The sequence below is a fragment of the Garra rufa genome, unplaced genomic scaffold (genome assembly GCF_049309525.1).
Source record: "Garra rufa unplaced genomic scaffold, GarRuf1.0 hap1_unplaced_003, whole genome shotgun sequence".
Classification (NCBI taxonomy): domain Eukaryota; kingdom Metazoa; phylum Chordata; class Actinopteri; order Cypriniformes; family Cyprinidae; genus Garra; species Garra rufa.
Window position 1 is genome coordinate 11,722,978 of NW_027394278.1, and position 24,732 is coordinate 11,747,709.

Sequence of the window (24,732 nt, forward strand, 5' to 3'; positions counted from 1 at the left end):
AATCATATAATGCATAAAAAAAGTAACTTTAGTCTGATTCGGAATATTTTAAAATATATATATTTTTTAATCTAAATACAGGTACTTAATTTTTGGATTCTGATTATGTAATTCAGATGAAATAACATGTAATCAGTTACTACCCAGCTCTGCTTATATATATTACTTATATTTGGTAATAATACTAGTGACCTCCTCCGAGCCTAGAATTATTACTAGAAGGAAATTTCAGACTTCATATTTGACTTTACATATGTTTGTACATATATCAGATTCCTGTCCATGTTTATTACCACAGTAATATGGTTTACATGTAGCTTGTTAAATTATCATTACACACTTAACATACAGGTATCTTTTAGTTTGCTAGAGGTAATAGTCTCTTTCTGATCTTCATTACAGAAAATGTACGCTTACCCCTTTTTTCGCCGCCAATCGGCAACATCGTGCCGGCTCCTCATGGCGCCATCGGAGGAGGCGAAGCGCCTTGAAAATATGGAGTCGGGAAGGGCCAAACCCAAGGAGCAGGTGCTGGCAGAGTCCCGTTCTTTTGTCAGCACAAACGGTGGAGACCCCAGTGACCAGTTTTTAGTACTGGCTCACTGCAAACTTCAGTTTGGGAAGTACCAGGGCCAGAGATTTAGATGGCTCCTGGAAAACTCTCTGGGGTACGCAGTGTATTTGGTGCTCAGCATTTCCAAGGAGACAGCGCAGACAACCCCCCTGTCCGAAAATAAACAGCTCTTCCTACAGTACACTTCTCATATCAGAGAGATGGCTGAAGAAGTGGAGAAGTATGAGAGGAAGCAGGAAATGCAAGCAGAAGCCCGAGCATCTGGAGACCAGGGCTGCTTGATGGTGGAGTTTGGTGACTTCCAGGGCCGGTCCATGAAGGAAGTTTATGAGGACCAAAGCAAGGAGGCCCAAGCCCTCATCAGGTACCTGGTTAAGGCCGATGCCAGGCCAAACACCAACATGGCCATTTTCAAGACATATGTCCTGAAAAGGCAGGCTTCTGCTGTGGGCACCAGTGTACGTCCTGCACGTCCACCTGCAACCTCCAGTGCCTCTGTACCTCCAGCCGCAGCCTCCAGTACCTCTGCACCTCCACCTGCAGCCATCCGAACTGGTGTACAGCGGACCGCCACTGTGAAAGCGCTGTTGGCGCATGGCAAACATTTGTCTCCTTCACAGCTGGCGAAAAAACTCGTGTCACCAGTTAAACACTGTGAGTAGGAGTGTGAATATTACGTTTTCCCTACAGAAATTGTACACGTATTCATTTATTGTTATGGCAAACCTGTCCACTTGCTGTTTCCAGATCCATTAGTGCAGTCTACTTTACCTTCTCCAGCAGCAGAAACTTTGGCCCGAAGACAGCTTTTCGCTACAGGTACGTAAGCACCACCTTACATACACTTGTCTCTGTGTATTGGTCACAGTAATAGTTGTAACATTTGTGCTCCAGGCACTTCCGTTTCCACTGCTGAAGATGATGATGAGGAGCTGGTATTTGCTGCATCACAATGTGAAGCACAGCTGAATACAGGTGTGGCATATGACACAAATACAAATGTTATAAGAATGTTTTGTGAAAACACAATGGGAAGCATTAAAAATAAAAATCAAATTTTTTTAATATTTTTGTTTACAATACAGAATTATGTCACATCATGCCTCAAGTGGGATTTCTTCAAAAGGTTAAGGATGTCCAAAGGTGTCAGTGTATTTATTTGCGTTTCTAAACTTATCCGTTGTTAAACAATCACTAGATAACTTTCTCACACTGCTTGCTATTCTCACTCACTCACTCACTCTTTAGCTCCCCCTGAGCAGACAGGATGGTGGAGAGTCATTGTTCTTATGATGAGAAGAACAGTTTTTCCTTATTGTATATGTGTGCATGCTTCATGTCTGTGGGCATCATTACTGAATTCATCACACCTCATTTTCCTTACTTAATCACAACAGATTCTCATTCTCAAAGAACTGTACTAATTCCATTTTTCTTACATCAATAAAGTGTACGCTGTGTTCTTTGCTTCTTAACACTAGTACCATTTTCTTCACTGTTATGCCTTAATATATTCAAAACGATTATTAACACTCCTCCAAAATTACTGCTTCGCAGGCTGTTTGTGGGCTGCATTTATGGCGTAGTTCTATCAAATCCAACCTTATACCATCCTTATATTGTTTTTGTTACTGTTTACTCAGAGGCCTGTGCCGGTCCGTCTCCATTGGCGGAAACAGCAAAAACACCAGATCCTCCACATCATCAGCCACCAGCTGAGCTCCCAGGCCACTGGAAAGATCATCTTCCACCTTTCCAGCATGAGTGGATCCGGAACACACTATTTAAGGCCAACCCACGAACCGGCAAGCCAGAACTAGTGTCCCAGCTGAAGCTTTGGTGGTATCCTCCTCAGCCCCCTTTAATTAACAGTCAGCCACCCGCCTCACCAGACCTCTTCTTCTGTCGGCCCCTTTTCTTGTGGATGCCGCTGAAGATGTGGTTATTTCCTCTTGTCTGTGTTCGCCCAGACTGTGGTAGGCACAGGCTAACAGCAGCAGGACTTTACCGCACCGTGCGCAAGGTTTTGGACATCGACGGGTGGTATGACCTTGCCACTGAGTATCTGGAGTGCAAAGGCTGCAAAAAGAAGTATCCTGCCTGGTCCGAGGACATCTTAGGGCAGCTGGATATGGGCCACCGCAGTCAGTTTCCAGCTTTGCTGACATACAGGTAATTCATGACAATCATTCATTATTAGGCACTTTTATCTGTGTTTTTTTTCTACAACCAAAGCATTTTCATGATTATATTGTTGTTTCCTTAGATACTCATGTGACAACCGGGTGCTGAGGATGATGAGGGAGAGGACACTGGGCAACAGTGTGACTCAGCTGTACAAGAAGCTGACGGAACAGCACAGTGAGGCATGGACACAGCGTGTTCTGCAGTACCTGACTGCCTGCGAACCGTTCACAAGGTCCTCCCTTGTGCAGCCTCCTGTATTTGCTGAGCCTCCCCTTTTACCTGCCCTGCCTAAGCCTAAGTGGCTCTTAGCCGTGTACGCCAGGGATGTTCTGTGGCGACTGCATGAGGTCAAAGCCAAAATAACATCTGTCCGCGGCTCTGTTCTCAAGATGGACTCCACTAAAAAGGTATCACAGTCCTGTTTATATCCAGAAATTTGCCAGATATGGATATATGTGCATACACAATGAATACAGTTTTGTCACCCTTTTATTTTTCCCAATAGGTCACAAAGAAACTTGCAGGTGCTGCTTCAGGTACAGCTGCCTGGTGTACAAATGTGGGGAATGAACACGGCCAAGTCCTCGTATCTGTGCTTACAGCCGCCGAGGGACATGGACTGGACCACATGGCAGCTGGCCTGATGAAGCGCTACCGGGACGCAGGAGAGGCAGCCCCAAAAGTGATGTACGTGGACAGAGATTGCTGCAGTCAGCATGGCCAGTGTCAGGTGAAGATGATGTTCTCGGAGTGGGTCGAGCTTGAAGTGCGCCTCGACATCTGGCATTTCATGCGGCGATTTGCTGCAGGTGTCACGACAGAGGCTCATCCACTCTACGGGATCTTCATGGCCCGTCTGTCCACGTGCATCTTTCAGTGGGATCCAGAGGATGTGGCTGCACTTCGCAGTGCAAAGGAGGGTGAGCTGGCGGCAAAGAGGACTGGCCACATCTCAGAAAGGGCGGTCAGTGCTCGCATTACCCGGAGAGAGTTGGCACTGCACTGCCGGAGGAGGACCAGGGGGGTGGAGGAGACCACCAGATTGATCGGGTCACTGATTGATCTGTTCGACAGTGCGGACGGGAAGGACACTCTGGGAGTTCCTCTGCTGAATCACGAACGGATCCAGCAGATATGGAAGGAACAGCGGAAGCACGTTCCGTGTATCCAAGACCCAGAGAACTTTCTGCTGTACATGAAGAAGGGGACACTGAAGAAGGGCGGTGTGGAGCTGTGCTGCTACAGGTGTGCCCGTGGCTCTACCTCCTTGGAGTCTTTCCACCTCCACCTAAACCGTTTTATTCCAGGTATTACATACATACGGATTACAATTTTTTTTGTCAAAAATATAAGCACTATAACTGCTTCCATTACTTTAAAGTAATGTCACATGAATAAATGTCACACTCTACAGTAATACTACAGTTCTTTTCTGATGTCATAAGCATTAACAAAGCTGTATTGCCTGACAAGTCACTAGTAGCTATAATTTTTAATGTAATTTAAATTGCGATTACTCACATTCAAAAGTTGTTTATATAATATATGTGTAATATATGTATTTATTATGTATAAATAAAAACACACACATAAAGTATATATTTTGAAAATAATTACATGTATATATTTATTATTCATATAATTTATATTATATATAAATATATTTAATATATATACATATATTTTTCTTAAATATATACATGCATGTGTTGTGTAATTGTATTGTAATTATGTAACTCTATTACATGTAACCAGTTACCTCATAGCACCTCATGTGAAGTACAAAACTTTTTTGTTTATTTAATTTTTAGGAACCAGTGCCAGTGATGCGCATTTTCAAGCGTATCTCCTTGAGGGCTTGATGCGTTGGAATGATGACCGGATGGAAGACGCCATAAAAGGAGCATCCTCCATCCGGACATATGGCTGTGCCATGAGGGAGGCTGTGGACCGGCTTAGCCAAGCTGTCTTCGGGAAGCCCTGGGATGAGCGCTATCGCCCTCCTGGAGCATATACAGGCAAGAAATTCACTAATTCATGTTTTTGTTTTTTTATAGATCATTTGAATTATTTTTGCAAAACAAAAAAATTCATAGATGAACAGGGAGATCACATTCATATATTGTACTATTTTATCTATTTAGCCTTTAATGTATTAGACAAAATGTTAAGAACACTTTCTTTTTTCCCATTTTATTCTTGTAGGTGAATTGCTGGGAATGGAGTACCTTTACAGCCAGACTGGCAAAACACTGACTCCAGTGCTCCAGAACCCAGAGGAGGAAGACAGGCTGGTGGAGGCAGTTGATGACCAGGACCTGCAAGATGAGGGGTTTGATAAAGAGATCACGGAGGACATCACAGTTCCAGTGCTGTATGAGGATGACCCCTGCCGTGATCTTAAAAACAGCCCCTCATCTTTGCCTCTGCCTCAGTCCCCGGCATCACCGGCTGAGCCGTCCACATCATCTGGCGGAGAAGGACAGCATCTTGCCCCTGCCCCTTCAGTGCTGTCACAGCCATCCGACACTGGAAGTAGTCTCTCCAACGAGGCTCAGGTAAAACACTTTATTTCAGGTAAAAAAGGGCTTTATTTAATTTCAATACCATTTTATTCCACTTATATTAATATTAATCTGCATTTACTAGGGAGCAGTCATTGGACCCGATGGCATCGCTGGGTGGGACAAGGTCCAGGACCTGGCTGGTTACCTAGTGGGTCTTCGTGAGGCTCCTTACCTCACTGACCTGCAGGTGACAGAGGTCATCCAGCTGTGGACAGCTCTCCCTGACTCTGACAAACAGCGGGTCAACTATCAGCCTCGACATCAGCCTCAGCTGACACATGGGCGCTTTAAAGCACCGAAGCGGACCGGAGTCACACCGGGTGTGGAGAGTGTTAAACGGTGTCTGATTGGACATCCTGGGGGTCCAGCACAGTGGCCCAACACCAGTCGGTTGGTTGAGGCAATTTGTATCAAGCTGTGCGCTTTACACAAGTCGCCGACCAAGAAGGCTGGAGTTTGCACCCCCAGGTGGTCTAAAATCCTCACCGATTACCACCACATCCGAGAGCTGGTGCTTAACAGTCCAAGGCTGATGGATGAAACCATGATCCAGCTGTTTGAGCTAAACCAGAAGACACTCATTCAGTGGTAAGCAAGGCACATTATATGCTTCAAATTAAATGAATACTTCTTAAAACATATTTATAATACAAGTAATTTATTGTCAGGTTTCAGCGGCGGCAGAAGAATCAGGAAATGAGTGTCCTCGCTCAGGGACTGACTTCACCTGACCCAATTGCTGTGGCCGATACGCAGCTTCCTCTGCCGAGGGAAAAATTGGATGAAGCACCATCGACATCAGGGCCAAAACATCCATTTATCCTTCCGCCAAATCGGGAAGGACAGGCTCCGATCCTGCGACCAGGTCGACGGCCCGCTGCTACCACCACCACACAGTGCCCCATTGCACCTGCCCCCACAGCATCAGGAGTTGTGCAGCCCATTTCAGCACCTGGGTCATTGTTAGGCACACTAGTCCTTAACCCGGACATGACTGTGTCAGTGGTGATCCCCTCTTCTGGTGCTTCAACATCGAGTGCAGGCCCAGCTCCACCTGCTCCTGCGTCTGATGCTCCTGTGTCCCGTTACACCCAGAGGAACAGGCGCCGACGGGCCCTGGAGGAGGAAAGCGGCGTCCACAAGAGAAAGTATGTGCGAGGGGTTACTTTTAACAGATGCAGCAAATGTGGGCAGCCCAAAACTAAAGAGTTCGGCCATAGTCGATATGGCAATGCCACATTTTGCCCAAGTGCCTCAAATGGAAAATCTTTCGATGACTGGTTGGCAGAACAGCGCCAGCTACATAAACCTCCTCAATAAAGACAATCTTTTCTGAATATATTTTGTTTACATGTGCCCACTCTTTCATACTGTTCGGTATCCTCCTCAATAAATAATTTATTTTCTGTATATATTTTGTATTTTACACGGGCCCACTCTTTCACATTTTCCGGTATCTTCCTTAATAAATATCTTTTACTGTATATATTTTGTTTATATTACATGGGCCCATTCTTCCATATTTTCTGGTATGTTCCTCAATAAATAATATCGTTCCTGTATATATTTTGTTTTTATTACATGGGCCCACTCCTTCATATTGTCCTGTATACCCCTCAATAAATATAATAAATGTCTTTTTTTTGTATATATTTATATATATTACATGGGCCCACTTTTTCATATTGTCCTGTATACCCCTCAATACTGTATCCTCCTCAATAAATTATATCTTTTCTGTATACATTATGTGTATGTATATTATGTTCATTTAAATTAAATATTTTACATTTGAACATTTAAAGTGTCTTTTGATCAGATAAATTAAATCTGATAAATGATATCCATCAAATCATGTCCCACATATACAAAAAAAATAATAATAATAATCTTTGAGAAAACATTTTATTCATTAATTTAAACATAAACATGTAATATGCCTTTTAAAAATATTATAAACATGATTAACATAAAACATAAAATCAACTACTGAAACATTTTAATTCGTTTTATTTAACCATAAACATATATCATATACATACATGTTTATACATATTTACCAAACAATTATTTTCACAAAATAATAAATATCAGTCAACATATTGATATGTCTAGGGACCGATTTGTGGAAAAAGCAGGTGAGGATGGGGGCGTGTTTTAAGACGACGGAAACTGTCAACGTGACGATTCGCTCCAATCGGATCGCGTATTTAACCATAAACATAAACATGTAATATGCCTTTTAAAAATAACATACACAAATTAATAAATATCAATCAATATAATGTTATGTCTAGGGCGAGATTTGTAAAAAAAAATAAAAATAAAATAAAAACAAGGTGGGATGGGGCGTGTTTTTAATACGACGTAAAGTGTCAACGTGATGATTCACTGTTTGGAATCAGTCCAACCGGATCAAGTTTCGCGATTCGCGAATCATTTGATTCAGAACGGGACTTCGACTCAGTCGCGCAGACCGCGGGTTCGAATCCAGCCCGCCGAGGGTGACGTGTTTCACATGTAACTAAAACTCATCCATACCGCATAAGAATATAGCCCGAATATTGTTGCAGGGGAAACTTGTCGGCACACTTGCGTTTTCGCGTCTTTTTCGCTTGCGAGGGGGGGCTCAAAGATTGGGCTCCTTCTTTTGCGCAGCGAGCGCTCTACCATTTGAGCTAATTCCCCTGGCCGCAGAAGGCAGAATCTTCTCCCTGTTAGGTCCACCACCATTATTGAATCCATTCAAAGGCCCACTTTCATTCCTTTGCCTTTGACCTTGTCTCGAGGTGTGTCATTTCTTCCATTGCAGTTAATTTTTTCTTTCTTTTGTTGTTGCTATTTGTCTTCTTTGCTTTTGGTTATTATGATCGCCGCCAACTTGTTTGTTTTTAGACTCATTTCTTCTAATGCTTGCTTGTTTCATTCAGTGTTTTTAATGTTGTTTTTTGGGCTTTCTTGTTGTTGTTGCTTTATTACAAACGATCCACTTGGCTTTCACAAGATTGTGATCCTGTATCAGAAGTGACTGTTGCGGTCAAGTAAGTCTGCACCCCTGAGGACCGTAACAGGGTGAGTAGAGCAGGGCAGAAACAAGTTTCTCAGAAATCGAGGTGCTTTTTGCCACAAGCGCAGACTTCCGGATGCTCCCTGCATTCAAAGCCACGTGAAGAGCGTCGCTCGAGGGCAGGCGGCGGTGCGCCAGCTGCATGGGCGTGGCTCGTTGGTCTAGGGGTATGATTCTCGCTTTGGGTGCGAGAGGTCCCGGGTTCAAATCCCGGACGAGCCCGTGGTCAGGCTTGGTCCTGAAGCTTTTCTGCCTGCTAAGGGGCCCACGAGCAGTCAGCAAACTTTGGGGAAATTGGGCAGACGTCTGGCCGGAGCCAGGCCGGTTAGCTCAGTTGGTTAGAGCGTGGTGCTAATAACGCCAAGGTCGCGGGTTCGATCCCCGTACGGGCCAACGTCTTTTGTTCTCTGTTAGCTCGTCTCTGCTCTTCTCTCAAAGCGACGGGTGGTGTCACGTAAACCCCTGCAGACCAAACCCTAGGTGGATGTGGCCGAAATAGCTCAGTTGGGAGAGCGTTAGACTGAAGATCTAAAGGTCCCTGGTTCAATCCCGGGTTTTGGCAGATGCAGCTTTCTTTTGTCTTTTGGTCGAGGGTGGCCAGTGACCAAAACTCACTGGGATACAACCCCTCGCTCTGACTGGTTCCCCCTAGCCGCAACACTATCTACCTCCAGGTCAGCTGTCAAAGAGGCGCTCGTGGTTCCATGGTGTAATGGTTAGCACTCTGGACTCTGAATCCAGCGATCCGCGTTCAAATCTCGGTGGGACCTGCTTTTGCCACGAATGTGCGCAGGGCCCGTTCTGAGAAATTCTTTTGACAGCAGTGGGCCCCAAAGGCTCACGCAACTGCGAGGGTACGTTTCGCACCGCAAAAAGCGCAGTCTGTCTCCTTGGGGACGTGCGCGTAAAAGGGCAGGAGCCCTTTGGAGAATGCGGGCATCGATCCCGCTACCTCTCGCATGCTAAACGAGCGCTCTACCATTTGAGCTAATTCCCCTGGCCGCAGAAGGCAGAATCTTCTCCCTGTTAGGTCCACCACCATTATTGAATCCATTCAAAGGCCCACTTTCATTCCTTTGCCTTTGACCTTGTCTCGAGGTGTGTCATTTCTTCCATTGCAGTTAATTTTTTCTTTCTTTTGTTGTTGCTATTTGTCTTCTTTGCTTTTGGTTATTATGATCGCCGCCAACTTGTTTGTTTTTAGACTCATTTCTTCTAATGCTTGCTTGTTTCATTCAGTGTTTTTAATGTTGTTTTTTGGGCTTTGTTGTTGTTGTTGCTTTATTACAAACGATCCACTTGGCTTTCACAAGATTGTGATCCTGTATCAGAAGTGACTGTTGCGGTCAAGTAAGTCTGCACCCCTGAGGACCGTAACAGGGTGAGTAGAGCAGGGCAGAAACAAGTTTCTCAGAAATCGAGGTGCTTTTTGCCACAAGCGCAGACTTCCGGATGCTCCCTGCATTCAAAGCCACGTGAAGAGCGTTGCTCGAGGGCAGGCGGCGGTGCGCCAGCTGCGTGGGCGTGGCTCGTTGGTCTAGGGGTATGATTCTCGCTTTGGGTGCGAGAGGTCCCGGGTTCAAATCCCGGACGAGCCCGTGGTCAGGCTTGGTCCTGAAGCTTTTCTGCCTGCTAAGGGGCCCACGAGCAGTCAGCAAACTTTGGGGAAATTGGGCAGACGTCTGGCCGGAGCCAGGCCGGTTAGCTCAGTTGGTTAGAGCGAGGTGCTAATAACGCCAAGGTCGCGGGTTCGATCCCCGTACGGGCCAACGTCTTTTGTTCTCTGTTAGCTCGTCTCTGCTCTTCTCTCAAAGCGACGGGTGGTGTCACGTAAACCCCTGCAGACCAAACCCTAGGTGGATGTGGCCGAAATAGCTCAGTTGGGAGAGCGTTAGACTGAAGATCTAAAGGTCCCTGGTTCAATCCCGGGTTTCGGCAGATGCAGCTTTCTTTTGTCTTTTGGTCGAGGGTGGCCAGTGACCAAAACTCACTGGGATACAACCCCTCGCTCTGACTGGTTCCCCCTAGCCGCAACACTATCTACCTCCAGGTCAGCTGTCAAAGAGGCGCTCGTGGTTCCATGGTGTAACGGTTAGCACTCTGGACTTTGAATCCAGCGATCCGAGTTCAAATCTCGGTGGAACCTACGTGCCTTCTTGCGGCAGATAAAAACAAAAAAGACTCAACTTTATTTTTGTTGCTGGTGAGCCGTAAGCGACTTCTTCTTTGCTTTCCTCTGAGCAGCGGCTTCTCTCGTCAAGGTTCCATGGTGTAATGGTTAGCACTCTGGACTCTGAATCCAGCGATCCGAGTTCAAATCTCGGTTGGACCTGCTTTTGCCACGAATGTGCGCAGGGCCCGTTCTGAGAAATCCTTTTGACAGCAGTGGGCCCCAAAGGCTCACGCAACTGCGAGGGTACGTTTCGCACCGCAAAAAGCGCAGTCTGTCTCCTTGGGGACGTGCGCGTAAAAGGGCAGGAGCCCTTTGGAGAATGCGGGCATCGATCCCGCTACCTCTCGCATGCTAAGCGAGCGCTCTACCATTTGAGCTAATTCCCCTGGCCGCAGAAGGCAGAATCTTCTCCCTGTTAGGTCCACCACCATTATTGAATCCATTCAAAGGCCCACTTTCATTCCTTTGCCTTTGACCTTGTCTCGAGGTGTGTCATTTCTTCCATTGCAGTTAATTTTTTCTTTCTTTTGTTGTTGCTATTTGTCTTCTTTGCTTTTGGTTATTATGATCGCCGCCAACTTGTTTGTTTTTAGACTCATTTCTTCTAATGCTTGCTTGTTTCATTCAGTGTTTTTAATGTTGTTTTTTGGGCTTTCTTGTTGTTGTTGTTTATTACAAACGATCCACTTGGCTTTCACAAGATTGTGATCCTGTATCAGAAGTGACTGTTGCGGTCAAGTAAGTCTGCACCCCTGAGGACCGTAACAGGGTGAGTAGAGCAGGGCAGAAACAAGTTTCTCAGAAATCGAGGTGCTTTTTGCCACAAGTGCAGACTTCCGGATGCTCCCTGCATTCAAAGCCACGTGAAGAGCGTCGCTCGAGGGCAGGCGGCGGTGCGCCAGCTGCGTGAGCGTGGCTCGTTGGTCTAGGGGTATGATTCTCGCTTTGGGTGCGAGAGGTCCCGGGTTCAAATCCCGGACGAGCCCGTGGTCAGGCTTGGTCCTGAAGCTTTTCTGCCTGCTAAGGGGCCCACGAGCAGTCAGCAAATTTTGGGGAAATTGGGCAGACATCTGGCCGGAGCCAGGCCGGTTAGCTCAGTTGGTTAGAGCGTGGTGCTAATAACGCCAAGGTCGCGGCTTCGATCCCCGTACGGGCCAACGTCTTTGGTTCTCTGTTAGCTCGTCTCTGCTCTTCTCTCAAAGCGACGGGTGGTGTCACGTAAACCCCTGCAGACCAAACCCTAGGGGGATGTGGCCGAAATAGCTCAGTTGGGAGACCGTTAGACTGAAGATCTAAAGGTCCCTGGTTCAATCCCGGGTTTCGGCAGATGCAGCTTTCTTTTGTCTTTTGGTCGAGGGTGGCCAGTGACCAAAACTCACTGGGATACAACCCCTCGCTCTGACTGGTTCCCCCTAGCCGCAACACTATCTACCTCCAGGTCAGCTGTCAAAGAGGCGCTCGTGGTTCCATGGTGTAACGGTTAGCACTCTGGACTTTGAATCCAGCGATCCGAGTTCAAATCTCGGTGGAACCTACGTGCCTTCTTGCGGCAGATAAAAACAAAAAAGGCTCAACTTTATTTTTGTTGCTGGTGAGCCGTAAGCGACTTCTTCTTTGCTTTCCTCTGAGCAGCGGCCTCTCTCGTCAAGGTTCCATGGTGTAATGAATAGCACTCTGGACTCTGAATCCAGCGATCCGAGTTCAAATCTCGGTGGGACCTGCTTTTGCCACGAATGTGCGCAGGGCCCGTTCTGAGAAATCCTTTTGACAGCAGTGGGCCCCAAAGGCTCACGCAACTGCGAGGGTACGTTTCGCACCGCAAAAAGCGCAGTCTGTCTCCTTGGGGACGTGCTCGTAAAAGGTCAGGAGCCCTTTGGAGAATGCGGGCATCGATCCCGCTACCTCTCGCATGCTAAGCGAGCGCTCTACCATTTGAGCTAATTCCCCTGGCCGCAGAAGGTTCTCCCTGTTAGGTCCACCACCATTATTGAATCCATTCAAAGGCCCACTTTCATTCCTTTGCCTTTGACCTTGTCTCGAGGTGTGTCATTTCTTCCATTGCAGTTAATTTTTTCTTTCTTTTGTTGTTGCTATTTGTCTTCTTTGCTTTTGGTTATTATGATCGCCGCCAACTTGTTTGTTTTTAGACTCATTTCTTCTAATGCTTGCTTGTTTCATTCAGTGTTTTTAATGTTGTTTTTTGGGCTTTCTTGTTGTTGTTGCTTTATTACAAACGATCCACTTGGCTTTCACAAGATTGTGATCCTGTATCAGAAGTGACTGTTGCGGTCAAGTAAGTCTGCACCCCTGAGGACCGTAACAGGGTGAGTAGAGCAGGGCAGAAACACGTTTCTCAGAAATCGAGGTGCTTTTTGCCACAAGCGCAGACTTCCGGATGCTCCCTGCATTCAAAGCCACGTGAAGAGCGTCGCTCGAGGGCAGGCGGCGGTGCGCCAGCTGCGTGAGCGTGGCTCGTTGGTCTAGGGGTATGATTCTCGCTTTGGGTGCGAGAGGTCCCGGGTTCAAAATCCCGGACGAGCCCGTGGTCAGGCTTGGTCCTGAAGCTTTTCTGCCTGCTAAGGGGCCCACGAGCAGTCAGTAAATTTTGGGGAAATTGGGCAGACGTCTGGCCGGAGCCAGGCCGGTTAGCTCAGTTGGTTAGAGCGTGGTGCTAATAACGCCAAGGTCGCGGGTTCGATCCCCGTACGGGCCAACGTCTTTTGTTCTCTGTTAGCTCGTCTCTGCTCTTCTCTCAAAGCGACGGGTGGTGTCACGTAAACCCCTGCAGACCAAACCCTAGGGGGATGTGGCCGAAATAGCTCAGTTGGGAGAGCGTTAGACTGAAGATCTAAAGGTCCCTGGTTCAATCCCGGGTTTCGGCAGATGCAGCTTTCTTTTGTCTTTTGGTCGAGGGTGGCCAGTGACCAAAACTCACTGGGATACAACCCCTCGCTCTGACTGGTTCCCCCTAGCCGCAACACTATCTACCTCCAGGTCAGCTGTCAAAGAGGCGCTCGTGGTTCCATGGTGTAACGGTTAGCACTCTGGACTTTGAATCCAGCGATCCGAGTTCAAATCTCGGTGGAACCTACGTGCCTTCTTGCGGCAGATAAAAACAAAAAAGGCTCAACTTTATTTTTGTTGCTGGTGAGCCGTAAGCGACTTCTTCTTTGCTTTCCTCTGAGCAGCGGCCTCTCTCGTCAAGGTTCCATGGTGTAATGGTTAGCACTCTGGACTCTGAATCCAGCGATCCGAGTTCAAATCTCGGTGGGACCTGCTTTTGCCACGAATGTGCGCAGGGCCCGTTCTGAGAAATCCTTTTGACAGCAGTGGGACCCAAAGGCTCACGCAACTGCGAGGGTACGTTTCGCACCGCAAAAAGCGCAGTCTGTCTCCTTGGGGACGTGCGCGTAAAAGGGCAGGAGCCCTTTGGAGAATGCGGGCATCGATCCCGCTACCTCTCGCATGCTAAGCGAGCACTCTACCATTTGAGCTAATTCCCCTGGCCACAGCAGAATCTTCTCCCTGTTAGGTCCACCACCATTATTGAATCCATTCAAAGGCCCACTTTCATTCCTTTGCCTTTGACCTTGTCTCGAGGTGTGTCATTTCTTCCATTGCAGTTAATTTTTTCTTTCTTTTGTTGTTGCTATTTGTCTTCTTTGCTTTTGGTTATTATGATCGCCGCCAACTTGTTTGTTTTTAGACTCATTTCTTCTAATGCTTGCTTGTTTCATTCAGTGTTTTTAATGTTGTTTTTTGGGCTTTCTTGTTGTTGTTGCTTTATTACAAACGATCCACTTGGCTTTCACAAGATTGTGATCCTGTATCAGAAGTGACTGTTGCGGTCAAGTAAGTCTGCACCCCTGAGGACCGTAACAGGGTGAGTAGAGCAGGGCAGAAACACGTTTCTCAGAAATCGAGGTGCTTTTTGCCACAAGCGCAGACTTCCGGATGCTCCCTGCATTCAAAGCCACGTGAAGAGCGTCGCTCGAGGGCAGGCGGCGGTGCGCCAGCTGCGTGAGCGTGGCTCGTTGGTCTAGGGGTATGATTCTCGCTTTGGGTGCGAGAGGTCCCGGGTTCAAAATCCCGGACGAGCCCGTGGTCAGGCTTGGTCCTGAAGCTTTTCTGCCTGCTAAGGGGCCCACGAGCAGTCAGCAAATTTTGGGGAAATTGGGCAGACGTCTGGCCGGAGCCAGGCCGGTTAGCTCAGTTGGTTAGAGCGTGGTGCTAATAACGCCAAGGTCACGGGTTCGATCCCCGTACGGGCCAACGTCTTTTGTTCTCTGTTAGCTCGTCTCTGCTCTTCTCTCAAAGCGACGGGTGGTGTCACGTAAACCCCTGCAGACCAAACCCTAGGGGGATGTGGCCGAAATAGCTCAGTTGGGAGAGCGTTAGACTGAAGATCTAAAGGTCCCTGGTTCAATCCCGGGTTTCGGCAGATGCAGCTTTCTTTTGTCTTTTGGTCGAGGGTGGCCAGTGACCAAAACTCACTGGGATACAACCCCTCGCTCTGACTGGTTCCCCCTAGCCGCAACACTATCTACCTCCAGGTCAGCTGTCAAAGAGGCGCTCGTGGTTCCATGGTGTAACGGTTAGCACTCTGGACTTTGAATCCAGCGATCCGAGTTCAAATCTCGGTGGAACCTACGTGCCTTCTTGCGGCAGATAAAAACAAAAAAGGCTCAACTTTATTTTTGTTGCTGGTGAGCCGTAAGCGACTTCTTCTTTGCTTTCCTCTGAGCAGCGGCCTCTCTCGTCAAGGTTCCATGGTGTAATGGTTAGCACTCTGGACTCTGAATCCAGCGATCCGAGTTAAAATCTCGGTGGGACCTGCTTTTGCCACGAATGTGCGCAGGGCCCGTTCTGAGAAATCCTTTTGACAGCAGTGGGCCCCAAAGGCTCACGCAACTGCGAGGGTACGTTTCGCACCGCAAAAAGCGCAGTCTGTCTCCTTGGGGACGTGCGCGTAAAAGGGCAGGAGCCCTTTGGAGAATGCGGGCATCGATCCCGCTACCTCTCGCATGCTAAGCGAGCGCTCTACCATTTGAGCTAATTCCCCTGGCCGCAGAAGGCAGAATCTTCTCCCTGTTAGGTCCACCACCATTATTGAATCCATTCAAAGGCCCACTTTCATTCCTTTGCCTTTGACCTTGTCTCGAGGTGTGTCATTTCTTCCATTGCAGTTAATTTTTTCTTTCTTTTGTTGTTGCTATTTGTCTTCTTTGCTTTTGGTTATTATGATCGCCGCCAACTTGTTTGTTTTTAGACTCATTTCTTCTAATGCTTGCTTGTTTCATTCAGTGTTTTTAATGTTGTTTTTTGGGCTTTCTTGTTGTTGTTGCTTTATTACAAACGATCCACTTGGCTTTCACAAGATTGTGATCCTGTATCAGAAGTGACTGTTGCGGTCAAGTAAGTCTGCACCCCTGAGGACCGTAACAGGGTGAGTAGAGCAGGGCAGAAACACGTTTCTCAGAAATCGAGGTGCTTTTTGCCACAAGCGCAGACTTCCGGATGCTCCCTGCATTCAAAGCCACGTGAAGAGCGTCGCTCGAGGGCAGGCGGCGGTGCGCCAGCTGCGTGAGCGTGGCTCGTTGGTCTAGGGGTATGATTCTCGCTTTGGGTGCGAGAGGTCCCGGGTTCAAAATCCCGGACGAGCCCGTGGTCAGGCTTGGTCCTGAAGCTTTTCTGCCTGCTAAGGGGCCCACGAGCAGTCAGTAAATTTTGGGGAAATTGGGCAGACGTCTGGCCGGAGCCAGGCCGGTTAGCTCAGTTGGTTAGAGCATGGTGCTAATAACGCCAAGGTCGCGGGTTCGATCCCCTTACGGGCCAACGTCTTTTGTTCTCTGTTAGCTCGTCTCTGCTCTTCTCTCAAAGCGACGGGTGGTGTCACGTAAACCCCTGCAGACCAAACCCTGGGGGGATGTGGCCGAAATAGCTCAGTTGGGAGAGCGTTAGACTGAAGATCTAAAGGTCCCTGGTTCAATCCCGGGTTTCGGCAGATGCAGCTTTCTTTTGTCTTTTGGTCGAGGGTGGCCAGTGACCAAAACTCACTGGGATACAACCCCTCGCTCTGACTGGTTCCCCCTAGCCGCAACACTATCTACCTCCAGGTCAGCTGTCAAAGAGGCGCTCGTGGTTCCATGGTGTAACGGTTAGCACTCTGGACTTTGAATCCAGCGATCCGAGTTCAAATCTCGGTGGAACCTACGTGCCTTCTTGCGGCAGATAAAAACAAAAAAGGCTCAACTTTATTTTTGTTGCTGGTGAGCCGTAAGCGACTTCTTCTTTGCTTTCCTCTGAGCAGCGGCCTCTCTCGTCAAGGTTCCATGGTGTAATGGTTAGCACTCTGGACTCTGAATCCAGTGATCCGAGTTCAAATCTCGGTGGGACCTGCTTTTGCCACGAATGTGCGCAGGGCCCGTTCTGAGAAATCCTTTTGACAGCAGTGGGACCCAAAGGCTCACGCAACTGCGAGGGTACGTTTCGCACCGCAAAAAGCGCAGTCTGTCTCCTTGGGGACGTGCGCGTAAAAGGGCAGGAGCCCTTTGGAGAATGCGGGCATCGATCCCGCTACCTCTCGCATGCTAAGCGAGCACTCTACCATTTGAGCTAATTCCCCTGGCCACAGCAGAATCTTCTCCCTGTTAGGTCCACCACCATTATTGAATCCATTCAAAGGCCCACTTTCATTCCTTTGCCTTTGACCTTGTCTCGAGGTGTGTCATTTCTTCCATTGCAGTTAATTTTTTCTTTCTTTTGTTGTTGCTATTTGTCTTCTTTGCTTTTGGTTATTATGATCGCCGCCAACTTGTTTGTTTTTAGACTCATTTCTTCTAATGCTTGCTTGTTTCATTCAGTGTTTTTAATGTTGTTTTTTGGGCTTTCTTGTTGTTGTTGCTTTATTACAAACGATCCACTTGGCTTTCACAAGATTGTGATCCTGTATCAGAAGTGACTGTTGCGGTCAAGTAAGTCTGCACCCCTGAGGACCGTAACAGGGTGAGTAGAGCAGGGCAGAAACAAGTTTCTCAGAAATCGAGGTGCTTTTTGCCACAAGCGCAGACTTCCGGATGCTCCCTGCATTCAAAGCCACGTGAAGAGCGTCGCTCGAGGACAGGCGGCGGTGCGCCAGCTGCGTGAGCGTGGCTCGTTGGTCTAGGGGTATGATTCTCGCTTTGGGTGCGAGAGGTCCCGAGTTCAAATCCCGGACGAGCCCGTGTTCAGGCTTGGTCCTGAAGCTTTTCTGCCTGCTAAGGGGCCACGAGCAGTCAGCAAATTTTGGGGAAATTGGGCAGACGTCTGTCCGGAGCCAGGCCGGTTAGCTCAGTTGGTTAGAGCGTGGTGCTAATAACGCCAAGGTCGCGGGTTCGATCCCCGTACGGGCCAACGTCTTTTGTTCTCTGTTAGCTCGTCTCTGCTCTTCTCTCAAAGCGACGGGTGGTGTCACGTAAACCCCTGCAGACCAAACCCTAGGGGGATGTGGCCGAAATAGCTCATTTGGGAGAGCGTTAGACTGAAGATCTAAAGGTCCCTGGTTCAATCCCGGGTTTCGGCAGATGCAGCTTTCTTTCGTCTTTTGGTCGAGGGTGGCCAGTGACCAAAACTCACTGGGATACAACCCCTCGCTCTGACTGGTTCCCCCTAGCCGCAACACTATCTACCTCCAGGTCAGCTGTCAAAGAGGCGCTCGTGGTTCCATGGTGTAACGGTTAGCACTCTGGACTTTGAATCCAGCGATCCGAGTTCAAATCTCGGTGGAACCTACGTGCCTTCTTGCGGCAGATAAAAACAAAAAAGGCTCAACTTTATTTTTGTTGCTGGTGAGCCGTAAGCGACTTCTTCTTTGCTTTCCTCTGAGCAGCGGCCTCTCTCGTCAAGGTTCCATGGTGTAATGATTAGCACTCTGGACTCTGAATCCAGCGATCCGAGTTCAAATCTCGGTGGGACCTGCTTTTGCCACGAATGTGCGCAGGGCCCGTTCTGAGAAATCCTTTTGACAGCAGTGGGCCCCAAAGGCTCACGCAACTGTGAGGGTACGTTTCGCACCGCAAAAAGCGCAGTCTGTCTCCTTGGGGACGTGCTCGTAAAAGGTCAGGAGCCCTTTGGAGAATGCGGGCATCGATCCCGCTACCTCTCGCATGCTAAGCGAGCGCTCTACCATTTGAGCTAATTCCCCTGGCCGCAGAAGGCAGAATCTTCTCCCTGTTAGGTCCACCACCATTATTGAATCCATTCAAAGGCCCACTTTCATTCCTTTGCCTTTGACCTTGTCTCGAGGTGTGTCATTTCTTCCATTGCAGTTAATTTTTTCTTTCTTTTGTTGTTGCTATTTGTCTTCTTTGCTTTTGGTTATTATGATCGCCGCCAACTTGTTTGTTTTTAGACTCATTTCTTCTAATGCTTGCTTGTTTCATTCAGTGTTTTTAATGTTGTTTTTTGGGCTTTCTTGTTGTTGTTGCTTTATTACAAACGATCCACTTGGCTTTCACAAGATTGTGATCCTGTATCAGAAGTGACTGTTGCGGTCAAGTAAGTCTGCACCCCTGAGGACCGTAACAGGGTGAGTAGAGCAGGGCAGAAACAAGTTTCTCAGAAATCGAGGTGCTTTTTGCCACAAGCGCAGACTTCCGGATGCTCCCTGCATTCAAAGCCACGTGAAGAGCGTCGCTCGAGGGCAGGCGGCGGTGCGCCAGCTGCGTGAGCGTGGCTCGTTGGTCTAGGGGTATGATTCTCGCTTTGGGTGCGAGAGGTCCCGGGTTCAAATCCCGGACGAGCCCGTGGTCAGGCTTGGTCCTGAAGCTTTTCTGCCTGCTAAGGGGCCCACGAGCAGTCAGCAAATTTTGGGGAAATTGGGCAGACGTCTGGCCGGAGCCAGGCCGGTTAGCTCAGTTGGTTAGAGCGTGGTGCTAATAACGCCAAGGTCGCGGGTTCGATCCCCGTACGGGCCAACGTCTTTTGTTCTCTGTTAGCTCGTCTCTGCTCTTCTCTCAAAGCGACGGGTGGTGTCACGTAAACCCCTGCAGACCAAACCCTATGGGGATGTGGCCGAAATAGCTCAGTTGGGAGAGCGTTAGACTGAAGATCTAAAGGTCCCTGGTTCAATCCCGGGTTTCGGCAGATGCAGCTTTCTTTTGTCTTTTGGTCGAGGGTGGCCAGTGACCAAAACTCACTGGGATACAACCCCTCGCTCTGACTGGTTCCCCCTAGCCGCAACACTATCTACCTCCAGGTCAGCTGTCAAAGAGGCGCTCGTGGTTCCATGGTGTAACGGTTAGCACTCTGGACTTTGAATCCAGCGATCCGAGTTCAAATCTCGGTGGAACCTACGTGCCTTCTTGCGGCAGATAAAAACAAAAAAGGCTCAACTTTATTTTTGTTGCTGGTGAGCCGTAAGCGACTTCTTCTTTGCTTTCCTCTGAGCAGCGGCCTCTCTCGTCAAGGTTCCATGGTGTAATGATTAGCACTCTGGACTCTGAATCCAGCGATCCGAGTTCAAATCTCGGTGGGACCTGCTTTTGCCACGAATGTGCGCAGGGCCCGTTCTGAGAAATCCTTTTGACAGCAGTGGGCCCCAAAGGCTCACGCAACTGCGAGGGTACGTTTCGCACCGCAAAAAGCGCAGTCTGTCTCCTTGGGGACGTGCTCGTAAAAGGTCAGGAGCCCTTTGGAGAATGCGGGCATCGATCCCGCTACCTCTCGCATGCTAAGCGAGCGCTCTACCATTTGAGCTAATTCCCCTGGCCGCAGAAGGCAGAATCTTCTCCCTGTTAGGTCCACCACCATTATTGAATCCATTCAAAGGCCCACTTTCATTCCTTTGCCTTTGACCTTGTCTCGAGGTGTGTCATTTCTTCCATTGCAGTTAATTTTTTCTTTCTTTTGTTGTTGCTATTTGTCTTCTTTGCTTTTGGTTATTATGATCGCCGCCAACTTGTTTGTTTTTAGACTCATTTCTTCTAATGCTTGCTTGTTTCATTCAGTGTTTTTAATGTTGTTTTTTGGGCTTTCTTGTTGTTGTTGCTTTATTACAAACGATCCACTTGGCTTTCACAAGATTGTGATCCTGTATCAGAAGTGACTGTTGCGGTCAAGTAAGTCTGCACCCCTGAGGACCGTAACAGGGTGAGTAGAGCAGGGCAGAAACAAGTTTCTCAGAAATCGAGGTGCTTTTTGCCACAAGCGCAGACTTCCGGATGCTCCCTGCATTCAAAGCCACGTGAAGAGCGTCGCTCGAGGGCAGGCGGCGGTGCGCCAGCTGCGTGAGCGTGGCTCGTTGGTCTAGGGGTATGATTCTCGCTTTGGGTGCGAGAGGTCCCGGGTTCAAATCCCGGACGAGCCCGTGTTCAGGCTTGGTCCTGAAGCTTTTCTGCCTGCTAAGGGGCCCACGAGCAGTCAGCAAATTTTGGGGAAATTGGGCAGACGTCTGTCCGGAGCCAGGCCGGTTAGCTCAGTTGGTTAGAGCGTGGTGCTAATAACGCCAAGGTCGCGGGTTCGATCCCCGTACGGGCCAACGTCTTTTGTTCTCTGTTAGCTCGTCTCTGCTCTTCTCTCAAAGCGACGGGTGGTGTCACGTAAACCCCTGCAGACCAAACCCTAGGGGGATGTGGCCGAAATAGCTCAGTTGGGAGAGCGTTAGACTGAAGATCGTGCTCGTAAAAGGTCAGGAGCCCTTTGGAGAATGCGGGCATCGATCCCGCTACCTCTCGCATGCTAAGCGAGCGCTCTACCATTTGAGCTAATTCCCCTGGCCGCAGAAGGCAGAATCTTCTCCCTGTTAGGTCCACCACCATTATTGAATCCATTCAAAGGCCCACTTTCATTCCTTTGCCTTTGACCTTGTCTCGAGGTGTGTCATTTCTTCCATTGCAGTTAATTTTTTCTTTCTTTTGTTGTTGCTATTTGTCTTCTTTGCTTTTGGTTATTATGATCGCCGCCAACTTGTTTGTTTTTAGACTCATTTCTTCTAATGCTTGCTTGTTTCATTCAGTGTTTTTAATGTTGTTTTTTGGGCTTTCTTGTTGTTGTTGCTTTATTACAAACGATCCACTTGGCTTTCACAAGATTGTGATCCTGTATCAGAAGTGACTGTTGCGGTCAAGTAAGTCTGCACCCCTGAGGACCGTAACAGGGTGAGTAGAGCAGGGCAGAAACAAGTTTCTCAGAAATCGAGGTGCTTTTTGCCACAAGCGCAGACTTCCGGATGCTCCCTGCATTCAAAGCCACGTGAAGAGCGTCGCTCGAGGGCAGGCGGCGGTGCGCCAGCTGCGTGAGCGTGGCTCGTTGGTCTAGGGGTATGATTCTCGCTTTGGGTGCGAGAGGTCCCGGGTTCAAATCCCGGACGAGCCCGTGTTCAGGCTTGGTCCTGAAGCTTTTCTGCCTGCTAAGGGGCCCACGAGCAGTCAGCAAATTTTGGGGAAATTGGGCAGACGTCTGTCCGGAGCCAGGCCGGTTAGCTCAGTTGGTTAGAGCGTGGTGCTAATAACGCCAAGGTCGCGGGTTCGATCCCCGTACGGGCCAACGTCTTTTGTTCTCTGTTAGCTCGTCTCTGCTCTTCTCTCAAAGCGACGGGTGGTGTCACGTAAACCCCTGCAGACCAAACCCTAGGGGGATGTGGCCGAAATAGCTCAGTTGGGAGAGCGTTAGACTGAAGATCTAAAGGTCCCTGGTTCAATCCCGGGTTTTGGCAGATGCAGCTTTCTTTTGTCTTTTGGTCGAGGGTGGCCAGTGACCAAAACTCACTGGGATACAACCCCTCGCTCTGACTGGTTCCCCCTAGCCGCAACACTATCTACCTCCAGGTCAGCTGTCAAAGAGGCGCTCGTGGTTCCATGGTGTAACGGTTAGCACTCTGGACTTTGAATCCAGCGATCCGAGTTCAAATCTCGGTGGAACCTACGTGCCTTCTTGCGGCAGATAAAAACAAAAAAGGCTCAACTTTATTTTTGTTGCTGGTGAGCCGTAAGCGACTTCTTCTTTGCTTTCCTCTGAGCAGCGGCCTCTCTCGTCAAGGTTCCATGGTGTAATGGTTAGCACTCTGGACTCTGAATCCAGCGATCCGAGTTAAAATCTCGGTGGGACCTGCTTTTGCCACGAATGTGCGCAGGGCCCGTTCTGAGAAATCCTTTTGACAGCAGTGGGCCCCAAAGGCTCACGCAACTGCGAGGGTACGTTTCGCACCGCAAAAAGCGCAGTCTGTCTCCTTGGGGACGTGCGCGTAAAAGGGCAGGAGCCCTTTGGAGAATGCGGGCATCGATCCCGCTACCTCTCGCTTGCGCCTACTGCATCCCACCGATTGAGCCAAAGTAAGCCCAAAGTAAGCCCACATGAGCCAATCGCGTTTCTTTCCTGGGCTTACTTTTGACCAATCACGTTTCTCTCCTGGGCTTACTTTTGACCAATCACGTTTCTCTCCTGGGCTTACTTTTGACCAATCATGTTTCTCTCCTGGGCTTACTTTTGACCAATCGCGTTTCTCTCTGGGGCTTACTTTTGATCAATCGGGTTTCTCTCTGGGGCTTACTTTTGACCAATCGCGTTTCTCTCCCGTGGCTCACTTTTGACCAATCGCTGCGACCGTTTATTATTGTCATCGATCTTTGCAATAGGTAAGGCTAAGGTGTACTTCATTTTTAAATATAATTTAATATCGTTATTTGTTCATAAATAGTGTGTATTTTTGGAAAATAGAACGTGCCAATGCATGTATATCACACGTTTTCTGAAGTATTTGCGAACCTGTAACTTTTTAAATGATAAATACAGAACAAAACATGTCGCTACTGATCAGATAGGTTAAAATCATCGACAGTCCTAATTAGCCTACATTACTATGTGAATATTGTGTGCGAAGAAAAGAATACTAATATTAAAATATTTATTTACTTATATATGTAGAGAGACAGAGAGCTGGGTAACTTACTTACTGCAACTGTAATGACTGTAAGTTAATTCGTTACTAATTCCAAGTTACAAGACAAATTGTAGTTAGTTATTTAAACCATTAACAGTTACATTACACATTTTAGGTAATATAAGTTAGTCAGACTACTTTTACGTTACTTTTAGATTACTTTTGACCTAACTTGTTTATCACATTGATTTAAACAGGGTAATCTTGAAAAAAAGAATAAGAAAATAGATTGTATTTGTTGTTATTAACAACACTAAGTGCATTTAACACATGTTTGTGAAATAACTGCAGGGAGTTAAATAAAAAACTACTAATTAATTAAACCATAAAAATAATAAATTAAAGTAAATCATTTTAAAATCAATTAAAAATGCACAAAAATGATATATATTCTTTTTGTTTACCTGCATGTCTTGTGACCATAACCTCATCAGAGGACCAATGAACATGAAAATGTGATAATTATTAAAATATTCAATTTAAGTATGTTAATTAAATATATTAGTTAAAATGTGTGCATGATAATGTGTTTGAAAGACAAAAGCCTTTGTTGAAGGTGGTTAAAAATATCTACAGTGTGATATTTCAAATAAAAATGAATGTGTTTATCAGTAGTTGATGCAATGTTGAAACACTTTATGCAAACCTGAAATGATTTTTGTAAATCAGTGGTCAAATGCTGTATCTCCACCTGACTAGTGACTGGTCTTTGTGTGAGTGTCCACAAAACTGGAAGACTTTTTTTTATGAATATAAGCAGTAGGCTGTTTTAGAAAAGAAATTTAAAAGATCAAAAAGAGGAATTAGGAAGTATATATCAGTTAGGAATAATTTAATGTCATTGTGTAAATAAAATAAAATAAAATCATATAATGCATAAAAAAAGTAACTTTAGTCTGATTCGGAATATTTTAAAATATATATATTTTTTAATCTAAATACAGGTACTTAATTTTTGGATTCTGATTATGTAATTCAGATGAAATAACATGTAATCAGTTACTACCCAGCTCTGCTTATATATATTACTTATATTTGGTAATAATACTAGTGACCTCCTCCGAGCCTAGAATTATTACTAGAAGGAAATTTCAGACTTCATATTTGACTTTACATATGTTTGTACATATATCAGATTCCTGTCCATGTTTATTACCACAGTAATATGGTTTACATGTAGCTTGTTAAATTATCATTACACACTTAACATACAGGTATCTTTCAGTTTGCTAGAGGTAATAGTCTCTT

General features: G+C 47.2%; 54 non-coding genes across 54 annotated transcripts; 46 read left to right on the plus strand and 8 right to left on the minus strand.

The window, feature by feature from the left end:
• Nucleotides 1-8,545: 8,545 nt before the first annotated feature.
• On the plus strand, nt 8,546-8,617 carry trnap-ugg (transfer RNA proline (anticodon UGG)). Its single transcript has one exon. It is a non-coding gene; the product is annotated as a tRNA-Pro (tRNA).
• A 97-nt stretch (nt 8,618-8,714) lies between these two features.
• Nucleotides 8,715-8,788, plus strand: trnai-aau (transfer RNA isoleucine (anticodon AAU)). Its single transcript has one exon. It is a non-coding gene; the product is annotated as a tRNA-Ile (tRNA).
• A 96-nt stretch (nt 8,789-8,884) lies between these two features.
• trnaf-gaa (transfer RNA phenylalanine (anticodon GAA)) lies at nt 8,885-8,957 on the plus strand. Its single transcript has one exon. It is a non-coding gene; the product is annotated as a tRNA-Phe (tRNA).
• Nucleotides 8,958-9,093: 136 nt separating this feature from the next.
• Nucleotides 9,094-9,165, plus strand: trnaq-cug (transfer RNA glutamine (anticodon CUG)). Its single transcript has one exon. It is a non-coding gene; the product is annotated as a tRNA-Gln (tRNA).
• Nucleotides 9,166-9,921: 756 nt separating this feature from the next.
• On the plus strand, nt 9,922-9,993 carry trnap-ugg (transfer RNA proline (anticodon UGG)). The gene has a single exon. It is a non-coding gene; the product is annotated as a tRNA-Pro (tRNA).
• Nucleotides 9,994-10,090: 97 nt separating this feature from the next.
• trnai-aau (transfer RNA isoleucine (anticodon AAU)) lies at nt 10,091-10,164 on the plus strand. Its single transcript has one exon. It is a non-coding gene; the product is annotated as a tRNA-Ile (tRNA).
• Nucleotides 10,165-10,260: 96 nt separating this feature from the next.
• On the plus strand, nt 10,261-10,333 carry trnaf-gaa (transfer RNA phenylalanine (anticodon GAA)). Its single transcript has one exon. It is a non-coding gene; the product is annotated as a tRNA-Phe (tRNA).
• Nucleotides 10,334-10,469: 136 nt separating this feature from the next.
• On the plus strand, nt 10,470-10,541 carry trnaq-uug (transfer RNA glutamine (anticodon UUG)). The gene has a single exon. It is a non-coding gene; the product is annotated as a tRNA-Gln (tRNA).
• Nucleotides 10,542-10,655: 114 nt separating this feature from the next.
• trnaq-cug (transfer RNA glutamine (anticodon CUG)) lies at nt 10,656-10,727 on the plus strand. Its single transcript has one exon. It is a non-coding gene; the product is annotated as a tRNA-Gln (tRNA).
• A 154-nt stretch (nt 10,728-10,881) lies between these two features.
• Nucleotides 10,882-10,954, minus strand: trnaa-agc (transfer RNA alanine (anticodon AGC)). The gene has a single exon. It is a non-coding gene; the product is annotated as a tRNA-Ala (tRNA).
• A 528-nt stretch (nt 10,955-11,482) lies between these two features.
• trnap-ugg (transfer RNA proline (anticodon UGG)) lies at nt 11,483-11,554 on the plus strand. The gene has a single exon. It is a non-coding gene; the product is annotated as a tRNA-Pro (tRNA).
• A 97-nt stretch (nt 11,555-11,651) lies between these two features.
• Nucleotides 11,652-11,725, plus strand: trnai-aau (transfer RNA isoleucine (anticodon AAU)). The gene has a single exon. It is a non-coding gene; the product is annotated as a tRNA-Ile (tRNA).
• A 96-nt stretch (nt 11,726-11,821) lies between these two features.
• trnaf-gaa (transfer RNA phenylalanine (anticodon GAA)) lies at nt 11,822-11,894 on the plus strand. The gene has a single exon. It is a non-coding gene; the product is annotated as a tRNA-Phe (tRNA).
• A 136-nt stretch (nt 11,895-12,030) lies between these two features.
• Nucleotides 12,031-12,102, plus strand: trnaq-uug (transfer RNA glutamine (anticodon UUG)). Its single transcript has one exon. It is a non-coding gene; the product is annotated as a tRNA-Gln (tRNA).
• Nucleotides 12,103-12,216: 114 nt separating this feature from the next.
• On the plus strand, nt 12,217-12,288 carry trnaq-cug (transfer RNA glutamine (anticodon CUG)). The gene has a single exon. It is a non-coding gene; the product is annotated as a tRNA-Gln (tRNA).
• Nucleotides 12,289-12,442: 154 nt separating this feature from the next.
• Nucleotides 12,443-12,515, minus strand: trnaa-agc (transfer RNA alanine (anticodon AGC)). Its single transcript has one exon. It is a non-coding gene; the product is annotated as a tRNA-Ala (tRNA).
• Nucleotides 12,516-13,037: 522 nt separating this feature from the next.
• On the plus strand, nt 13,038-13,110 carry trnap-ugg (transfer RNA proline (anticodon UGG)). The gene has a single exon. It is a non-coding gene; the product is annotated as a tRNA-Pro (tRNA).
• Nucleotides 13,111-13,207: 97 nt separating this feature from the next.
• On the plus strand, nt 13,208-13,281 carry trnai-aau (transfer RNA isoleucine (anticodon AAU)). Its single transcript has one exon. It is a non-coding gene; the product is annotated as a tRNA-Ile (tRNA).
• A 96-nt stretch (nt 13,282-13,377) lies between these two features.
• Nucleotides 13,378-13,450, plus strand: trnaf-gaa (transfer RNA phenylalanine (anticodon GAA)). The gene has a single exon. It is a non-coding gene; the product is annotated as a tRNA-Phe (tRNA).
• A 136-nt stretch (nt 13,451-13,586) lies between these two features.
• On the plus strand, nt 13,587-13,658 carry trnaq-uug (transfer RNA glutamine (anticodon UUG)). Its single transcript has one exon. It is a non-coding gene; the product is annotated as a tRNA-Gln (tRNA).
• A 114-nt stretch (nt 13,659-13,772) lies between these two features.
• trnaq-cug (transfer RNA glutamine (anticodon CUG)) lies at nt 13,773-13,844 on the plus strand. Its single transcript has one exon. It is a non-coding gene; the product is annotated as a tRNA-Gln (tRNA).
• Nucleotides 13,845-13,998: 154 nt separating this feature from the next.
• trnaa-agc (transfer RNA alanine (anticodon AGC)) lies at nt 13,999-14,071 on the minus strand. Its single transcript has one exon. It is a non-coding gene; the product is annotated as a tRNA-Ala (tRNA).
• A 525-nt stretch (nt 14,072-14,596) lies between these two features.
• On the plus strand, nt 14,597-14,669 carry trnap-ugg (transfer RNA proline (anticodon UGG)). The gene has a single exon. It is a non-coding gene; the product is annotated as a tRNA-Pro (tRNA).
• A 97-nt stretch (nt 14,670-14,766) lies between these two features.
• On the plus strand, nt 14,767-14,840 carry trnai-aau (transfer RNA isoleucine (anticodon AAU)). Its single transcript has one exon. It is a non-coding gene; the product is annotated as a tRNA-Ile (tRNA).
• Nucleotides 14,841-14,936: 96 nt separating this feature from the next.
• Nucleotides 14,937-15,009, plus strand: trnaf-gaa (transfer RNA phenylalanine (anticodon GAA)). The gene has a single exon. It is a non-coding gene; the product is annotated as a tRNA-Phe (tRNA).
• Nucleotides 15,010-15,145: 136 nt separating this feature from the next.
• Nucleotides 15,146-15,217, plus strand: trnaq-uug (transfer RNA glutamine (anticodon UUG)). The gene has a single exon. It is a non-coding gene; the product is annotated as a tRNA-Gln (tRNA).
• A 114-nt stretch (nt 15,218-15,331) lies between these two features.
• Nucleotides 15,332-15,403, plus strand: trnaq-cug (transfer RNA glutamine (anticodon CUG)). The gene has a single exon. It is a non-coding gene; the product is annotated as a tRNA-Gln (tRNA).
• Nucleotides 15,404-15,557: 154 nt separating this feature from the next.
• Nucleotides 15,558-15,630, minus strand: trnaa-agc (transfer RNA alanine (anticodon AGC)). Its single transcript has one exon. It is a non-coding gene; the product is annotated as a tRNA-Ala (tRNA).
• A 529-nt stretch (nt 15,631-16,159) lies between these two features.
• Nucleotides 16,160-16,232, plus strand: trnap-ugg (transfer RNA proline (anticodon UGG)). Its single transcript has one exon. It is a non-coding gene; the product is annotated as a tRNA-Pro (tRNA).
• Nucleotides 16,233-16,329: 97 nt separating this feature from the next.
• Nucleotides 16,330-16,403, plus strand: trnai-aau (transfer RNA isoleucine (anticodon AAU)). The gene has a single exon. It is a non-coding gene; the product is annotated as a tRNA-Ile (tRNA).
• Nucleotides 16,404-16,499: 96 nt separating this feature from the next.
• Nucleotides 16,500-16,572, plus strand: trnaf-gaa (transfer RNA phenylalanine (anticodon GAA)). The gene has a single exon. It is a non-coding gene; the product is annotated as a tRNA-Phe (tRNA).
• Nucleotides 16,573-16,708: 136 nt separating this feature from the next.
• On the plus strand, nt 16,709-16,780 carry trnaq-uug (transfer RNA glutamine (anticodon UUG)). Its single transcript has one exon. It is a non-coding gene; the product is annotated as a tRNA-Gln (tRNA).
• Nucleotides 16,781-16,894: 114 nt separating this feature from the next.
• Nucleotides 16,895-16,966, plus strand: trnaq-cug (transfer RNA glutamine (anticodon CUG)). The gene has a single exon. It is a non-coding gene; the product is annotated as a tRNA-Gln (tRNA).
• Nucleotides 16,967-17,120: 154 nt separating this feature from the next.
• Nucleotides 17,121-17,193, minus strand: trnaa-agc (transfer RNA alanine (anticodon AGC)). Its single transcript has one exon. It is a non-coding gene; the product is annotated as a tRNA-Ala (tRNA).
• A 525-nt stretch (nt 17,194-17,718) lies between these two features.
• trnap-ugg (transfer RNA proline (anticodon UGG)) lies at nt 17,719-17,790 on the plus strand. The gene has a single exon. It is a non-coding gene; the product is annotated as a tRNA-Pro (tRNA).
• Nucleotides 17,791-17,886: 96 nt separating this feature from the next.
• Nucleotides 17,887-17,960, plus strand: trnai-aau (transfer RNA isoleucine (anticodon AAU)). Its single transcript has one exon. It is a non-coding gene; the product is annotated as a tRNA-Ile (tRNA).
• A 96-nt stretch (nt 17,961-18,056) lies between these two features.
• Nucleotides 18,057-18,129, plus strand: trnaf-gaa (transfer RNA phenylalanine (anticodon GAA)). Its single transcript has one exon. It is a non-coding gene; the product is annotated as a tRNA-Phe (tRNA).
• A 136-nt stretch (nt 18,130-18,265) lies between these two features.
• On the plus strand, nt 18,266-18,337 carry trnaq-uug (transfer RNA glutamine (anticodon UUG)). The gene has a single exon. It is a non-coding gene; the product is annotated as a tRNA-Gln (tRNA).
• A 114-nt stretch (nt 18,338-18,451) lies between these two features.
• Nucleotides 18,452-18,523, plus strand: trnaq-cug (transfer RNA glutamine (anticodon CUG)). The gene has a single exon. It is a non-coding gene; the product is annotated as a tRNA-Gln (tRNA).
• Nucleotides 18,524-18,677: 154 nt separating this feature from the next.
• Nucleotides 18,678-18,750, minus strand: trnaa-agc (transfer RNA alanine (anticodon AGC)). The gene has a single exon. It is a non-coding gene; the product is annotated as a tRNA-Ala (tRNA).
• A 529-nt stretch (nt 18,751-19,279) lies between these two features.
• On the plus strand, nt 19,280-19,351 carry trnap-ugg (transfer RNA proline (anticodon UGG)). Its single transcript has one exon. It is a non-coding gene; the product is annotated as a tRNA-Pro (tRNA).
• A 97-nt stretch (nt 19,352-19,448) lies between these two features.
• trnai-aau (transfer RNA isoleucine (anticodon AAU)) lies at nt 19,449-19,522 on the plus strand. Its single transcript has one exon. It is a non-coding gene; the product is annotated as a tRNA-Ile (tRNA).
• A 96-nt stretch (nt 19,523-19,618) lies between these two features.
• Nucleotides 19,619-19,691, plus strand: trnaf-gaa (transfer RNA phenylalanine (anticodon GAA)). Its single transcript has one exon. It is a non-coding gene; the product is annotated as a tRNA-Phe (tRNA).
• A 136-nt stretch (nt 19,692-19,827) lies between these two features.
• trnaq-uug (transfer RNA glutamine (anticodon UUG)) lies at nt 19,828-19,899 on the plus strand. The gene has a single exon. It is a non-coding gene; the product is annotated as a tRNA-Gln (tRNA).
• Nucleotides 19,900-20,013: 114 nt separating this feature from the next.
• On the plus strand, nt 20,014-20,085 carry trnaq-cug (transfer RNA glutamine (anticodon CUG)). Its single transcript has one exon. It is a non-coding gene; the product is annotated as a tRNA-Gln (tRNA).
• Nucleotides 20,086-20,239: 154 nt separating this feature from the next.
• On the minus strand, nt 20,240-20,312 carry trnaa-agc (transfer RNA alanine (anticodon AGC)). Its single transcript has one exon. It is a non-coding gene; the product is annotated as a tRNA-Ala (tRNA).
• A 529-nt stretch (nt 20,313-20,841) lies between these two features.
• trnap-ugg (transfer RNA proline (anticodon UGG)) lies at nt 20,842-20,913 on the plus strand. Its single transcript has one exon. It is a non-coding gene; the product is annotated as a tRNA-Pro (tRNA).
• Nucleotides 20,914-21,010: 97 nt separating this feature from the next.
• trnai-aau (transfer RNA isoleucine (anticodon AAU)) lies at nt 21,011-21,084 on the plus strand. Its single transcript has one exon. It is a non-coding gene; the product is annotated as a tRNA-Ile (tRNA).
• Nucleotides 21,085-21,246: 162 nt separating this feature from the next.
• Nucleotides 21,247-21,319, minus strand: trnaa-agc (transfer RNA alanine (anticodon AGC)). The gene has a single exon. It is a non-coding gene; the product is annotated as a tRNA-Ala (tRNA).
• Nucleotides 21,320-21,848: 529 nt separating this feature from the next.
• On the plus strand, nt 21,849-21,920 carry trnap-ugg (transfer RNA proline (anticodon UGG)). Its single transcript has one exon. It is a non-coding gene; the product is annotated as a tRNA-Pro (tRNA).
• Nucleotides 21,921-22,017: 97 nt separating this feature from the next.
• Nucleotides 22,018-22,091, plus strand: trnai-aau (transfer RNA isoleucine (anticodon AAU)). Its single transcript has one exon. It is a non-coding gene; the product is annotated as a tRNA-Ile (tRNA).
• Nucleotides 22,092-22,187: 96 nt separating this feature from the next.
• trnaf-gaa (transfer RNA phenylalanine (anticodon GAA)) lies at nt 22,188-22,260 on the plus strand. The gene has a single exon. It is a non-coding gene; the product is annotated as a tRNA-Phe (tRNA).
• A 136-nt stretch (nt 22,261-22,396) lies between these two features.
• trnaq-uug (transfer RNA glutamine (anticodon UUG)) lies at nt 22,397-22,468 on the plus strand. The gene has a single exon. It is a non-coding gene; the product is annotated as a tRNA-Gln (tRNA).
• Nucleotides 22,469-22,582: 114 nt separating this feature from the next.
• trnaq-cug (transfer RNA glutamine (anticodon CUG)) lies at nt 22,583-22,654 on the plus strand. The gene has a single exon. It is a non-coding gene; the product is annotated as a tRNA-Gln (tRNA).
• The last annotated feature ends 2,078 nt before the right edge of the window (nt 22,655-24,732 follow it).